We start from the raw sequence: 11,878 nt of genomic DNA, 5'->3' as shown, positions 1-11,878 counted from the left end.
GTACAAGATGGTTGTTTCATTCCGGACAACAAGCTAGTGTTAAAAAAAACATACACAACAGACAGACTAATTGAGACACTTTCCCCTCAGATTAAGTTGTATTATCACTTACCAGCCTGCTGGTCTCACGTTTCAGTTACCATGCCATATCAGTAATATCGTTATAGCTATAACCGGGGATATAGAGAATTCTACAAATAGACGTAGTTGGTGACAGGTTTGCGATTTTAAACACTTGAATAAATAACTATGTGAATTTCTCATACAAGAAACTCTTTTGATTCTATTCATAGGAACACACCATTTCTAATAAATGTTCCAGACAAACTGTATGACAAATTATGCACCGGTTCAACAGCCTAGAAATGAAGATGAACCACTACACGTCCGTGGCCAACAGTTGATATACAAGTACTCACTTCTGGTCATGGAGGAATATTGATATAGGATTAGTCTAGATACAGTACATGCCTATGAAAACATTATGTTTACACTATACAGTAAGCAAATCCATCTAATATCAATTTTTTTCGTCATTTTTCTGGAAGGAGGTATTGATAAGATACATATATCTGACCCGATCATAGCCAATGGCTATCATCTAGTGCTTTTAATAAATACCAGGCCTCCATCTACCCCTATATTAAACCGACCTCATTCCTCGTATTACAGCCACATTAATGCTGCCTCTGCTACCCCGGTAGGGTATTAAACCGACTTCATTCCTCGTGTCACAGCCATATTGATGTCGCCTCCATCTACCCCTATATTAAACCGGCCTCATTCCTCGTGTCACAGCCACATTGATGCTGCCTCTGCTACCCCGGTAACGTATTAAACCGACCTCATTCCTCGTGTCACAGCCACATTAATGCTGCCTCTGCTACCCCGGTAACGTATTAAACCGACCTCATTCCTCGTGTCACAGCCATATTGATGCCGCCTCCGTCTACCCCTATATTAAACCGACCTCATTCGTCGTGTCACAGCCACATTGATGCTGCCTCTGCTACCTCGGTAGGGTATTAAACCGACCTCATTGCTCGTATCACAGCCACATTGATGCTGCCTCTGTTACCCCGGTAGGGTATTAAACCGACCTCATTCCTCGTGTCACAGCCATATTGATGCCGCCTCCATCTACCCCTATATTAAACCGGCCTCATTCCTCGTGTCACAGCCACATTGATGCTGCCTCTGCTACCCCGGTAGCCGACCTCATTCCTCGTGTCACAGCCATATTGAATTCGCCTCCATCTACCCCTATATTAAACCGACCTCATTGCTCGTGTCACAGCCACATTGATGCCGCCTCTGTTACCCCGGTAGGGTATTAAACCGACCTCATTCCTCGTGTCACAGCCATATTGATGCCGCCTCCATCTACCCCTATATTAAACACACAGCCACATTGATGCTGCCTCTGCTACCCCGGTAACGTATACCGACCTCATTCCTCGTGTCACAGCCACATTAATGCTGCCTCTGCTACCCCGGTAACGTATTAAACCGACCTCATTCCTCGTGTCACAGCCATATTGATGCCGCCTCCGTCTACCCCTATATTAAACCGACCTCATTCGTCGTGTCACAGCCACATTGATGCTGCCTCTGCTACCTCGGTAGGGTATTAAACCGACCTCATTGCTCGTATCACAGCCACATTGATGCTGCCTCTGTTACCCCGGTAGGGTATTAAACCGACCTCATTCCTCGTGTCACAGCCATATTGATGCCGCCTCCATCTACCCCTATATTAAACCGGCCTCATTCCTCGTGTCACAGCCACATTGATGCTGCCTCTGCTACCCCGGTAGGGTATTAAACCGACCTCATTCCTCGTGTCACAGCCATATTGAATTCGCCTCCATCTACCCCTATATTAAACCGACCTCATTGCTCGTGTCACAGCCACATTGATGCCGCCTCTGTTACCCCGGTAGGGTATTAAACCGACCTCATTCCTCGTGTCACAGCCATATTGATGCCGCCTCCATCTACCCCTATATTAAACCGGCCTCATTCCTCGTGTCACAGCCACATTGATGCTGCCTCTGTTACCCCGGTAGGGTATTAAACCGACCTCATTCCTCGTGTCACAGCCATATTGATGCCGCCTCCGTCTACCCCTATATTAAACCGGCCTCATTCGTCGTGTCACAGCCACATTGATGCTGCCTCTGCTACCCCGGTAGGGTATAAAACCGACCTCATTGCTCGTATCACAGCCACATTGATGCCGACTACCCCGGTAGGGTATTAAACCGATCTAATTCCTTGTCTCACAGCCACATTGATGCTGCCTCTGCTACCCCGGTAGGGTATAAAACCGACCTCATTGCTCGTATCACAGCCACATTGATGCCGACTACCCCGGTAGGGTATTAAACCGATCTAATTCCTTGTCTCACAGCCACATTGATGCTGCCTCTGCTACCCCGGTAGGGTATTAAACCGACCTAATTCCTCGTCTCACAGCCACATTGATGCCGCCTCTGTTGCCCCGGTAGGGTATTAAACCTCATTCCTCGTGTCACAGCCACACTGATGCCGACTCGGTTTGCTAGCATACTGCACCAATCAGTTGCTTTCCGTCTTTCCCGATGACTCATTTTTTCCTCATGGCCCTCCACAACGACTGACCGGCACAATCGTTATATCAAAACTCCGTTTATCTGCTCATAATCTTGCAAACCAGAAAGTGTAGAAATTATGTCAGGTCATACAGTACCTGTGACCTTATAAAAATAGAGGATGAATTTCATTTCTTTTTTTATCTGTCCTAAGTATTCAGTTATAAGGAGGAGGTATACTGAAAAATACTATCATCATAAGCTACCTGAACACAAAGTTATAAAATGATTAAATTCTAACTTTTTAAATTTGTTAGGCAAATACATTATTGTAGGAAATAAATGTGTTTATGATTCCAGCTGTAAATTGTAAGAAGAAAGCGTTCTTTATTTTTATATCTTGGTATATGTGATTCACTAGTACACTTCTCTGTATGTTTTGTACCCTATTCCATTTTCTATTTATTGTCAATCTTTTATTTACTTGACGTTAATGTAATGTTGAAATGTGCCTGGCACTTCGAGATTATTGTCACGCGCGGAAATATAGTCACACGCTTCAATAGGTATGAAAAGCAATAAAATGAATTTTCTGAAATAAACTTGTTCGTTACAACTTATAAAATCACTTATATAAAAAATCATTCATGTCTGAAATGTACAATTTAAGTAGAAAGTAATCCTGTCAAGTTAATACGCGTGCTAAAATGCAGCTGTTGTCCGTCACCGCTGAATACAGCTAAAATACCTGTAGTCGGTGTATTCCCACAATGGCAGTTGTAGAATAGATATGTAGAGATATTGAATTTAAATATATTGTATTTTACCAATTGGATGAAAGAATTATACACACGCTATTTAATCTATGAAGCCTAATGTCAATATATGAGAAAGTGTAAGTGATTATAGACAGACAAATAGGTATATATAACTCAGGTTGGGTGGGGGGAGGTGGGCACAGACTCTCGCACATCTACATTGAATGACCAAGTGTTCAGCAGCCGATTTGACAACGGTACATCGTTACCAAATTGAACTAAATAGTAATCGTTACCAGACTATTTATCTATAATCTGCTTACGATCTCGTCATACTATTTCTTACATTAGTGTACATAGGATTATAGTACAGCCGAAAACGTTGGTCGATTCCTTACCATCTCGTCACACTATTTTCTACATTAGTGTACATAGGATTATAGTATAGCCGAAAACGTTGGTCGATTCTTTACCAGCTCGTCACACTATTTTCTACATAAGTGTACATAGGATTATAGTACAGCCGAAAACGTTGGTCGATCCTTACCATCTCGTACACTACGTATATCAGTGCCACACTGGTCATTTGTCTGATGAAGTTGACCGTGTGGTCATCGAAATGTCACACTCTAATTTTCTACTGGTTGTGTTTTAAGAACCTCTATTCTAACAAAGTGATAAGTGTTGTAATATACGGAGCGAACAGCTGTTCCTACAATATTGTTTTACCTGGGAAATAAATTGATATCCATAATACATTATGTTCGAGAAATTCTAGATTTACTAGTCAACATACTATGAACGAGTCTCTCACTTATACCGGACTACCAGTCTGAAAGGAGAGTGGAAACCTTCAACTCAGAAGATCATTAGTAGGAATCTCATGACCCACATTTGTTTCAGTAAGACCTATTACTTGATATTTATTTGCGATATTTTCAATAATATCTGATGTATTTCTAATATTGCTGATTTGACCACATTCTAGACCTAAACATTTATAAGATGTAATAATAGCTTTTAGCATTACAAGTGTATAAGAAAAACTCAAAAATATTAAGACGGGTTAGTATGAGATTTTTTTTTTATTTATGAGAACACTTACAAGAATGAATAAAATAGCAAAGTAAAAAAGGAATAATCGCAATTTTCCAAGTATATATAACAATATGGATTGGGGTATAAAGTTCCAATTGTCATCCTGTGACCCAGATGATTAAGACCCATTGTCAAAATAACAAAGCTAACAGGGTGACAATGGATGGTTGAGGTTATTGCAAACACCTGCAAACCATCAAAAAATAGCAAAACAAAATATACACATGTATACACACAATGAAAAATTAATTTCAATCATTCAATTCAAAAATATCTCTATATGATTTATAATTGGAGTATTATTTCTTAAGGAACAGGACGTCAGAAGTTTGGAATTAAACTGAATGTGACATTGTGTATAATCAATTTTTTTTAATCAAACAATTGTTCGCGGTTGAATAATGTGCACTGAGCGAGGACTAAGCACTAGTTTTTCGCTCACAAGGTCTTTTAACTCAACAACACAATAGTCATAAACGTCTGAACGAATATTGACCAAACCTGTCAGAAGCATCCTTGCGGGCTTAAGAACCAAGTTTGTATAAATGGCAGGTCTCGACCTGATGGAGAGGGATTGTCGGTGTCCAATAGGGGAAATAGTTGATAAGCATGACGTCATTCAACTGTTCCGACAGAAGAATCAACCACAGGGTAGAACAAGGAACTCTCACACCGGTAAAATGCGTGGATATGCCAGTACAGGATGAGAGAAATTTGTATTCCAATTTTTATTGGACTGATAATATAAGCATTTGCTCGGACCTGGTCTCTATGTCCCGGAATGCCTCTGGACCCCATGTTCTTTCCACCTACACAGAATGTGGATGACTTGGGGACTTTCAACATCCCCGGATACTATGAGCAGATCACATATAACTCAACGGTTGTATCCCAAGAAAACGGCCACCCCCTTCTCCTTTAGTCTTCACTTCACTGGAACCTCCTTGTTGGCAAGTCAAATTTTCTTTCTTTTTTTCGGGATATCAATCATCTTTCTCTTCTGAATAAAAACGTTTGTAGTTACAAATATATATGTATTATTGCTAATTAAAAATCCTTTACCTACCGTATATCTACGGATATGTCCAAAAACAAGGACATCCTTCACCAGGAGGTTAAGGCCAAGTCTTTACTACTCCCAGGAATATGTTTATCAGTCTGATATGAGAACACCTTGAATTATTACGATTTCATTAAAATTTCCCGTTCTAAAAGTTTCTATCAGTTTCTAATTTTGAAGGTTACGGATAATTTCGTTTCAGAGATAATGTAGTAGTGTCTAAAAAGGAAGGAAAGATTTAACCCATTCATTAAAACCCACCTTCTTGTAGGTATGGTTGAATTTTGTCTAAATTTGATCTTAGGCATTCTTTTGTGAAAGGAGGGGGGACTAACTTTTGGGGCTCACATTCAAGATGGGATGGAGGAGGGGCGGGGCTCTATAGGAGAAATAGCTCAAATTCCTTTTTATCTTTGGCGGAGCCATTTCAGCAAACTAAACTAGGATGGCGATACAGGCCCATATGGGCATCTTGTTATACATAAAACTCGAAACAAATTCCTATGGTACCCTCACATCATGAGATGATATTGTGATGCTCTGATAGTTTAACATATATTAAATAATCGTGTATGTTTGTACACGTGTTTTCCTACACTGTATTGCACAGATATGAACATATAATACTGATACTGGTACCGCATGAAAGAAACACATTTCCAATGAGGACTTTGAACCCTCTAAGAAATTAAGAAAAGGTATTTTAAAAGTTTTGCATTAAAATACAATGTTGCTGATATCTTACATATATATGAACGAGTTGAATAGTATAATTATTTCATTTACTTCCATAAAAGATGCTTGTAAGGTAACGAGAGCGCGTCTACAATTGGTTCTGATGCAATGCCATCCGATTTTGTCTGTCTAGGTTGTCTATAAATAGTATTAAAATGTAACTCTTCGACACCACATGGGGAATGAAAGGTTTTTTTATTATCCCAAGGCAATCATAGCCTTAGGTAAAACCGTCCATGTATAAAGTTGTACAATTTTCATATGTCGATGATGTTAATGATACATATTTGATGTTAAGTAACACCATGACTTAAGTAATATCTGTATTTATGTAAAGCAACACCTGTCATGAACACATTTTAAATGATAGATGTAAAAGCCTATACATTAAGTGATATACACAAATAAAAGTAAGCCTAGGACGGTATCAGGATGATATTGTTTTGTTACATTAACAAACTTTTTCATCCCTATTTCATTGAGATAGGAGGATGTCAACATAAGGTGAAACAAGGGGCCTATAGGACTTAACGGTCACGTGACTATAAAGACCTATATATGGAAAAGGTAAAATAGTTCTAAAATAAATGGCTCAACTACTCTACAACTTACAAAGAAGACATTGTTGATTCATTAAAAATTTCCTGCAAACTAGAAATCATATTCTTTATACATGCTACTGCACCAGTGCCATTGTTCCAAAGGTTGTTGAAAACAGATCTCAACTCATTTAACCCAAGAGACTTTGAATATAGGTCGAGGTCAATTATTTGAAGAAATCGGTAGTCTTTCATCCGCTTTTATTTTAGAACTAGTATCAACATCCTGGACCTTTATGCTATTGAGAAAATGCCGTTTGGATATTTTACCACATTTGACCCATGTGACATTTAAAAAGATAAAATGTTAATCTTATGAACAAAAATGGTAACTCTTCATTCTATCATGCCACGGGCCAATTACAGTACTCTGTGCCTTGTGGTTATTGAGAAGACGTCATTTAAAGATTTGACATATTTGACACCTGTGACATTGAAAGCAGATCAGGGTCGATGGTGTGAACAAACTTGGTAGCCCTTTATCCCAGGAGACCCCATATCAGCATCATAGACCATTTCGTAATTGAATAGAAGTTGTTTAAACATTTAAATCAAAACCTGGTAGCCCTTTATCCCATTATGCTATAGGCCTAATATCAGCACTGTCTGCCTTTTAGTTATTGAGAAGTCGTCAGTTTAATGGAAAATTTACGCACAGCGGACGGTAGACGACGGACGGCGGACGACGACGGACGAAACATGATATATATAGGTCACCCAGACCATTTGCTTCATATGACCTGAAATGATTAAGTCATAATATACGATGATTGGTACCTAATAATCTTTTCCGAGATTTGAGATCCGGGTCTCACCAACAAGTCCTTTATCCTCTTACCTTGCTGGTCTAATTAAGTATTCGTATGTATTTCTGTTGTCCCAATACTTCGCATCGTTGACGTAATTGAACTGTTGACATGACGTTAGTGAACAGTTACTATGACGTCGTACCATTGTCCTGACAGTGGAATAAATTCAGGGTATGACAAGGAAATCTCACATATTTAAAGAAAGGGAAGACTGCCGATACACGTTCGATAATGTGGAATGAACACCAACAGGACTTATCTCCGACCCACGAGAGAAAAATATGCCGCCATGCCGTACTACATCACAGATTACGTGATGTAAGAATCGAACAGGTGTTAGCTCATGAGACGTGAGTTCCAGACAATGTCACGTTTTTATATGCCAAGGTAGACTGTACAGATATTACTGCGATGAAAAATGTAATCTCCGTACATCCTACACATTAAAAAAAAACCCCGGTGTTTCGATAATCTGTGGGCATTTTTTTTGTCTGCTCGTATAACAGAATATCTATTTTATGTGAAACGAATGCGATTCTGTAATACTCGTGATATATATATATTGTCATACTTGTGACTTGATGTCGCTAAAACATAATCCGAAGTTACAATGCGAATTCTAGCTGACATTAAAACCGCACCTCTTACCAACACTTATCGTTAATAATAAACACTGGTGGGTTTTTTTATTATCTATGTCTAATTTGACTGTTGTATCGATTTTGTTATGGCGGTTTGTCTATTGAATCTCAGAAATAGAAAATTATTATCACAGACGGATTTTAAAGCTTGTTGTCTGTATATAAGGTTGTGGGATAGAGTAGCATTGTTTGTTACAGCTTTGCAAGCTCTCGGTAAAATATGTCTCTTTATTATCACCCACCTTATGATAACGTTAGCCATCACACTATGGGAACCTGTGGATTACAAATCTCTTGTTTCTATTGAAATTGTGTGTCTGTAGTACTTTTTGTGCCATGTCGTCTTACATGCTGTGTCAGGAATACGGCCAAATAATAAATGGTTAGACAGAACAACCATACCGTTAACTTATCCAGTTGGGAATTAGTATGGTCAGTTTTGGACAGGATATCGTTAAATTTGTAAAATAATACTTCAGACATGCTGCATCAATCGAAAATGACGCAGATGTGGATCTGTCCACATATCGCCTAGGGTTTTATTATTATCATTATTCCTGCTTATAAACATTCAAATATATAAGAATTTTTTCTTTCTCTGTAGTGTCAGTAATATGTCCTTGTTCAGTAGCCCACAACACATCAATGGCTATCGTATCGAGGATGTCAAGTATTGAGCCTCTGATTGGTGCAAACATTCCGAAATGTGAAATATTTCAATTTACATGTTGGTACGGTATTTCAGTTCTCAATTGGCATTTGTTGGTACAAACTTACTGTATAACAGCCATAATATTATATTATACACTTATGATGGCACTATAAAACGTGTTCATTTAAATGGATGATTCACAAACAAGCACACTAAAAAGACACTTTACTTGTGATGTGATGACTTTCATTTGAGCCTGCTGATTTAAATAGACCCGGAAATTACCATAATTATTGACAATTTTATGATTGAATGTAATAAAATGCGTTAAAATCAGCTGAATATCACGTGATTTATCACTAAGATTTCTCTTGTAAAAATAATGCCATTGTATTGCATTCATGTATAATCAAAACACCAGGACATTTTACAAAATTTTTGTCATCTCAGAAATAAATATAATTTTATACTCTTCAATACCTCACAGCCAGATACACGCAAAAAGGACCACAGTCTTACAAAAACACACAGGTACTTGTAGACATAAATGTGATTTGTTAATAAGATTGGACAGTTAATGGAAACTAAACAACTTTATAACATCGGAGACGCCTGATTGGTCAGTTAATGAAAAATAAACAACTTTATAACATCGAAGATGCCTGATTGGACAGTTAATGGAAAATAAACAACTTTATAACATCGAAGATGCCTGATTGGTCAGTTAATGGAAAATAAACAACACTTTATAACATCGAAGATGCCTGATTGGTCAGTTAATGAAAAATAAACAACTTTATGACATCGAAGATGCCTGATTGGTCAGTTAATGGAAAATAAACAACTTTATGACATCGAAGGTGCCTGATTGGTCAGTTAATGGAAAATAAACAACTTTATGACATCGAAGGTGCCTGCTTGGTCAGCTAATGGAGAATAAACAACTTTATAACATCGAAGGTGCCTGATTGGTCAGCTAATGGAAAATAAACAACTTTATGACATCGAAGGTGCCTGATTGGTCAGCTAATGGAGAATAAACAACTTTATGACATCGAAGGTGCCTGATTGGACAGTTAATGGAAAATAAACAACTTTATGACATCGAAGATGCCTGATTGGTCAGTTAATGGAAAATAAACAAGTTTATAACATCGAAGATGCCTGATTGGTCAGTTAATGGAGAATAAACAACTTCATAACATCGAAGATGCCTGATTGGTCAATTAATGGAAAATAAACAACTTTATGACATCGAAGATACCTGATTGGTCAGTTAATGAAAAATAAACAACTTTATGACATTGAAGATGCCTGATTGGTCAGTTAATGGAAAATAAACAACTTTGTAACATCGAAGATGCCTGATTGGTCAGTTAATGGAAAATAAACAACTTTGTAACATCGAAGATGCCTGATTGGTCAGTTAATGGAAAATAAACAAGTTTATAACATCGGGGATGCCTGATTTCAAAAGTACGGGAAATATCAACTCATGCGATTACTTTTGTGCTTTTGAAATGAACATCTGGGCGTCATAAAATGGTTAATACATTTACATAATGTATCTGGACCGCGGGACGGGAATTCGCACCAAGTCACGGAGGTTTGAATGGGAACAAGAGATCGGTAACCACACACAGTGATTATTGTAGTGGTACAACGACGGGTTCGCTTGTTGTCAATATATTGTCAGTTTGTTGTCTGTATGTCAGTATGTTGTCAATATGTTGTCAATATATTGTCAGTTTGTTGTCTGTATGTCAGTGTGTTCTCAATATATTGCTATTTTGTTGTCTGTATGTCAGTGTGTTGTCAATTTGTTGTCAATATATTGCCATTTTGTTGTCTGTATGTCAGTATGTTGTCAATATGTTGTCAATATATTGTCATTTTGTTGTCTGTGTGTCAGTATGTTGTCAATATGTTGTCAATATATTGTCAGTTTGTTGTCTGTTTGTTAGTATGTTGTCGGTATATTGTCAGTTTTTTGTCTGTATGTCAGTATGTTGTCAATATTTTGTCAATATCTTGTCAGTTTGTTGTCTGTATGTTGTCAGTGTGTTGTCTGTATGTCAGCATGTTGTCAGTGTGTTGTCTATATGTTAGTAAGTTGTCAGCGTGTTGTCTGTATGTCAGTATGTTGTCAGTGTGTTGTCTATATGTTAGTATGTTATCGGTGTGTTGTCAGTGTGTTGTCTGTATGTCAGTATGTTGTCAGTGTGTTGTCTATATGTTAGTAAGTTGTCAGCGTGTTGTCTGCATGTCAGTATGTTGTCAGTGTGTTGTCAGTGTGTTATCTGTATGTCAGCATGTTGTCAGTGTGTTGTTTATATGTTAATAAGTTGTCAATGTGTTGTCTGTATGTCAGTGTGTTGTCAGTGTGTTGTCTATATGTTAGTAAGTTGTCAGCGTGTTGTCTGTATGTCAGTATGTTGTCAGTGTGTTGTCAGTGTGTTGTCGGTATGTCGTTTATCCAGTAACCACGTGTTATATTTAACATTGTTGTGTTACGTTCTGAGGCCTTGTTTGGTAACACGAAATTTAACATTTGAATAAACATACAATTTTCGTTGTACCTATTGAGATCTAAACTTCAGGGGCAATGACAGTGACCTTAGACACTTTTATATTTAGTTGCCTACCAATCTGCGAGCGTAGCCCTTCTTTACAGATGTCTCGACAAACAATAAGACATCCCTGACACCAAGCCATACGCAAAAGCTGTCTATCTGAAGAGTTCATCGCTAGCTGCATTTATAGGTATGTGGGACATCTTCCTATATAATTTGACCCGCACCATATTAAACTGACAGGCGAGTCACAGTTTTCTTGATATGGTACAAAATGTATTTCATATACAGGTATTTGGAATTTAAGTTTTTTCTTGCATGGTGTTATGCGTTTCGTATTAAAATATATTAAAAACGGAAGGTCACAACGTGAAAACAAG

Source organism: Ylistrum balloti, unplaced genomic scaffold (genome assembly GCF_031769215.1).
Source record: "Ylistrum balloti isolate Yb309-2 unplaced genomic scaffold, AGI_CSIRO_Ybal_v1 Utg370242, whole genome shotgun sequence".
Lineage (NCBI taxonomy): Eukaryota > Metazoa > Mollusca > Bivalvia > Pectinida > Pectinidae > Ylistrum > Ylistrum balloti.
The sequence above is the reverse complement of the archived record's forward strand: the minus strand, read 5'-3'. Positions refer to the sequence as shown.